This window comes from Carettochelys insculpta, chromosome 3, assembly GCF_033958435.1.
Source record: "Carettochelys insculpta isolate YL-2023 chromosome 3, ASM3395843v1, whole genome shotgun sequence".
In the NCBI taxonomy this organism is placed as follows: Eukaryota; Metazoa; Chordata; order Testudines; family Carettochelyidae; genus Carettochelys; species Carettochelys insculpta.
Window position 1 is genome coordinate 95617961 of NC_134139.1, and position 5855 is coordinate 95623815.

The window sequence follows — 5855 nt, forward strand, 5'->3', positions numbered from 1 at the left end:
CTACATCCTTATACAATAAAGTGAAGATTTATGGGAAAAAGAGGGAGTTAATCATAGTAGAAAGCTGTGGGACAAGCAACAATGCCGAGATGCTAAGAAGAAAGGAAAAGCTTCTTTCATATTCTTAAATTATTTTTAGCACTACATCTGTTTTTTGGTTTTCTGTAGAAGTTCCCACTTGTAAATACTCTAAGGTGCTATTACCCCATGGAACAGTGTTGGGCAACCTGTGGCTCACTAGGGTCTGCGTTGGCCTGTGAGACATTTTGTTTACCACTGCCCACACAGAGTTGCCATATTACAACGGTTTCCATCCACATAGTTTTTTTCCCCACCTTGCTGTTATTACTAAAGTGATATGCATGTAAAGCAAGGGCATATGAAGCGAGCCGTTTGCTGTATTGAATCACACATTTTGGGACTGGTATAGTCACTGTTTAAGAATCAATCTCCAGTTCAGCACCTGTTGTCAATGAACAACTGCTCTTTATCTCATCTTATGTTCAGGGCCTTTCTTACCCACTATAAATGGTTCCCTGGGTGTTTCCCTGTATCTTAGCTCATACAGACATTCTGCTTCTAGCCTGCTCATCCATTTACCTCTCTCAATCCTCTCTCTCAAGAAATAAGGTCTATTTATACACTTTAGGCCAGGTATACATATTTAATACATGCATCTATTAAACTATTAAAAATTCCTTTTTAATCCAAGGTTGAAAAATTCAGCCAACCCCCTCAGAGGTAACAGATAAGTCTACTTGCCAGGCCAAACAGTACATTGATTGTGAAAGCTACACCCTAGTGTCAAACACATGCCCTGTGCACCTGCATCCACTCTTCTGGCTTGAAGCCTACAGTCTCTGGCCTGCCTGATAGTATGACTCAAATTAATGCTGTTCCTCAACATCACGCAAAGATAAAATACTGCTTCCCTTTATCACCCCTCAAATAAATTAATGAATGACACTGCTACAAAATCACATCATGTCAATCACTTAGCATTCGATTTTATGCTCTTCCCATAAAATACTAGTTCTGAGCAGTACCCTCCATAGATCAATTTGTGCTGTTCCTCCTACCAAGTCCACCACGATAAGAGCCTTAAACCACTCTGTAGTGTCTGTAAGGATTCCTCACACGTGCAGAGTCCTTTGTTAGATGGACGGGTCAGTCTCACCCAGTCCTCTATACCCAGGGGTGAGGATGGCCAAGCCCCAAAGAACATGCTGCTCCTTTGCAGAGGTACACAGGACTACCACCTGTCAAGCATATGCCACCTGCCAAACTATATCCATATGTATTTAATGGGTTGTGGAGAGAAACTTCAGTTGCTCCCTCAGCCACCGGAGGCTGCTCAAGCTCCATATAGCCATCTGGCCCCTTTTATTTCCCTTCTGTGAAGAAGGTGGCTGCAGAAGCTGATAAGAAGAGGAGCCTGACTGAGGGCTAGTGAAAGAGACAGAAGAGGGCAGGCAGTGAAAAGCAGTAGGGATGGGAAAGTTAGCAAATACCCAAGTGATCTCATTTAAAACACCACACAAAATGTCACATTGCTGCATAAAACTTGACAGCAATGAGCCACTGGTTCTTCCCCTCAGCAGCAGTGATGCAACTTGATGCAGACTTGGAAAGGCATCACTGAAAAACACACTCTGGTTCACATAGGGAAGGCTGTATTTGCAACCACAAGGGCTAGAAACTTTATTATATAAAAATAAAAGCTTGGTTTCTGATGCCTTGCCAGGGGAAGATTCCTGCTCTGTGAGTGGATATGAAAGCCTGTTTTAATTAAATGCTAAAACTTTGTACAAAGGCGGTAACTTAGACTAGTGCTAGGAAGGCACTACCAATTCCAATACCCAGGACCTTTCCTTTAAAAAATGATCTTCAATAATTGACACTAATGGCGATTAGAGAGGCAGCTAGATGCTCCAACTAAGTTGGAGCCTTGTTTTTACTTGGTACAATGTGATCATATAGTGAGAGCTGGTCCACACTACCTACATTTTCAAATCTAAACAAACAAGAATTACCTCCTTATTAATACAAAAAGCAGTCAAGTAGCACTTTAAAGACTAGCAAAATAGTTTATTAGGTGAGCTTTCGTGGGACAGACCCACTTCTTCAGACCACAGCCAGACCAGAACAGACTCAATATTTAAGGCACAGAGAACCAAAAACAGCAAGCAAGGAGGACAAATCAGAAAAAGATAATCAAGGTGAGCAAATTAGAGAGTGCGGGGGGGAGGTCAAAAATTAGATTGAGCCAAGTATGAAGAAGTGGGTCTGTCCCACGAAAGCTCACCTAATAAACTATTTTGCTAGTCTTTAAAGTGCTACTTGACTGCTTTTTGTTTTGATAGAGTACAGACTAGCACGGCTTCCTCTCTGTTACTACTCCCTAATAATGATAATTTCACTCTGTGCAAGTCTTCTAGATGGTTTGCTCAAAATCACTCAAGAAAGTGGTGGCAGAGATTGGACAGGAATCCTGTTCACAAGATTGGCCAGTTTGTGGTCCTGCCATAGGTTTCCTGTCTGACAGTGGACAAATTGTTTAACTAATCTGTGCTGCAATTCTTGATCTAAAAATGGGACTACTTGGTTCCCAATGATGCAACTTAAATGCTAAATTTTCTTGATTAAAAATAAATTAATCTTTTCTCGCTACTTTTAAATTAAACCTAGAACACATTTTTATCAAATTATTGTTATAAGATTTAATATTTAGATTTACTGTTTAATACCTGGAAGGGAGAAAGAAATGCATGCAAAGAAAGTTCATCAATCTCTCCTTTCCCAGCAGACTTAGTGCTCCTTTGCCACCCTCTCTGCTGCTTTCAGAGCTGGCTGTCATCATGGGTGGCTGGTGGCCCACAGGAAGGTTTGCATTGAGCATGGTAGGCCACAGGTATCTGAAATACAGGTTTACAGTCTTGCCTTTAAATTCATTGACAGCACAATGTAGTCATTGGATAAGTAAAGCACTGAACAGGAAAAAAATCACACGTGAAAAAACATTTTGAAGAAATAAATCAAGAATGTCATCTTTTTTTTTTTCATTGCGCATATTCCACTAATCCAGATACTAATTTTTTTGTTCTAAATTACCTTCCATTATGCATGGACCAATTATAATTCAGTTTAATATCATCATTTATTTCCTCTTTACCAACCCTGTTGTTTCTGAAGTGACAGTGTGAACTGAAACACATCTGTGGTCATGCTCTAAAGTATAGAGCAGGGAAGGGCAACCAGAAACAGTGGGTGGGCTGTATGAGTGGCTCCCCACCTGCAGCTCCACTGCCCCCGGGCTGCATGCCTACCCCACGGGCCTCTTGCACACTGGAGCACCAGAGCCCCACACTTACCTTCTCCCACCCATCCCTCCCAGAAGTCTTGGAGCATGTGGAATGTTTGATTCATGCTCTGTGCCCACTCCTTTCCCTCCCTACCAGAACTGAAATGCCACGAAGAGAGGGGGGAGACAGGGTGGGGGGAAGCAGGAATGGAGCACAAATCAGGTAATCTGCTACTCCTCTGAAGGTGCTGGGAGGGAGGGGGATGCATAGGAAGTGTGGGGCTCTGGTGTCCTAGCATACAAGAGGCACATGGGGGAGGGAAACAGCCACGGGGTCCACAGGCTGGAAGTGGAACCCCAGTTGGCCACATGTGGCCTGCGGCTTGCCTACCTCTGGTGTAGAGTCTGTTCTCTGAAGCAGGACAATGATGGCCTCTGAACTCCTGGAGTTTCCAGAAATACTATCACGAGCGATGGGTGATGGCTGCATGGGCTCTAATGCTGGTGGTGCAGACAAGCGTTCAGAGGTTCTGTTTACTAAGGTACTGGTAAGTGTCTTTAAGAAAACAAATTTACTCTTACCATCTGTTGGCAATTATGGTTACCTCAGTCTGAAGCAGCACTGCCTAAAACCAAGCTGAGAGGGTCAGAAAGCAGCCCATGCAGTATTTCCAGCTTTCCTAAATACCTTATATGGTCTAAGGGAGCATCTAAAGTATCAAGCTGTAGAAAAAAGAAAAAAAACAGTAAATGGATATAATTGTTAAAACTCTTAGCAAACAGGCAAGTATCACATTATAATCTAACTATAATCTTTTTACCCCTTGGGCATTATCGTCCCTGTGGGCCAGGGGAAGCAAGCCTTTGGCCATTAAACATCAATGCAGGCACATGAAAAATCCAAAGTCTCATAGGCTGCCATTTAGCAGTTCCCCCCGCCCAATGGTCACTCTGAGTCAGTTGGTTTCCCCGGTAACCTGAACTCATGAATTATTCATGATCAAGCTTTCAAATTGCAGGCCTCTGATTGGGCAGAGGTGAGACCTTCTGGCATCTTCTAAGCCCCAGAGGACCTTGTTGAAAACACCTGCACAGAACTCTCATATTATAATCATGTTATGAATTATTCATAAGGACTAAGAATATAAGGAGGTGCTGCGGAGCACTCTGTGGCCCTTGAGGACATGGATGAGAACTCTGTTACCCTGCGTGGGGGGTGTTGGCTGCCTGGCAGCGTCCACCGAACCCTCAGGTCAGCCACAAGGCGAAGTCTTTGCAAAGAACCACCGGCGCCGCTCGGTCATCGCGGCACCCGCCACCAGCGCACCTGAGAGACATCAGCGCTCCCAAGCGGCAAGCAGCCTCAGTGGGGACGTGGCTGGGTGGCGAACTGGCCCGTCGCCGTCAGGCGGTGGGTACTGCGTACCCGGCCACTGAACCCTGAGGCTGCCATCGCACTGGCAGCAGCACCATCTGGCCTGCGCGAACATCACTGCTGCCATCTTGCAACATCATCGCCACCATACCGGCAGCTCTACTATTTCATCTGCGGTAACATCATCTCCGCCATACTAACTGACTGTTCACACTGGCTACTTCATTACTAACTACTACATTCTACCAGACACGACAAACACCGAAGTCGACCATCTACCTAGACAGTGACTACTGGACTTGACCATTTATCCTGAATAAAGACTACTGAACACGTCACCTCTTATCTAACTTTACACAGGGCCAGGCCTAAAGGCCCAGGCCAGGTTCTTTTTGTAATATATATATATATATATGTAAATACCAATGTTCATATTAAGTATGTTTAGTTATCAGACAGTATTGTTAGTATCAATTATTAGTCAGTATTACTAGTATTAAGATAGTTAATTAGTATAGTTAATTATTACATAGATAGTAATATATAAAGATAACTAATTACCTTATTCTGGCTCTATTGCTCAAATTCTCATGCTATCACTTATATTTGCGGGCAGGGATTAGCACCCCCTGCCCGCACCTCTACAGAGGCAGCCAGTAAGGCTTAAATATAGGCTGGTGTTATAGCACGGTCTCCCTGACACCAGCCGGGCCAGGTTAGCACCCCGGCCTGAGGATCGTGGCGGGGAGTAGCAACCCCGCCCATCCTTTTAAGGTAGCCTGAGAATCTGAACACGTATTCCCATCTTCCTATTGTCCTTAATCAATGTATATTTGTATATATGTACATAGTATAGTATGGTATAGTGTAGCATAGTACAGCATAGCATAGATAGCTAGTTGTTTAGAAAGAAAGGTTACTCACCGTAGTAATGGTGGTTCTTCGAGATGTGTCCCCGTGGGTGCTCCACAATAGGTGTCGGGCTCGCCCGGCGCCGCAGATCGGATCTTCCAAGCAGTTTCTGCCGGACCGCGCATGCGCCGGTGCGCGCCGCTCCCTTGCGCGCTCCTGGCCACGTGTGCGATCCGGTCCCCGCCAGTTCCTTGACCAACCGCCTCGGATGCTCCTGCAAAACACTAAACAGAGATCCAAAGCGGGGAGGATGGGTGGGTAGTGGAG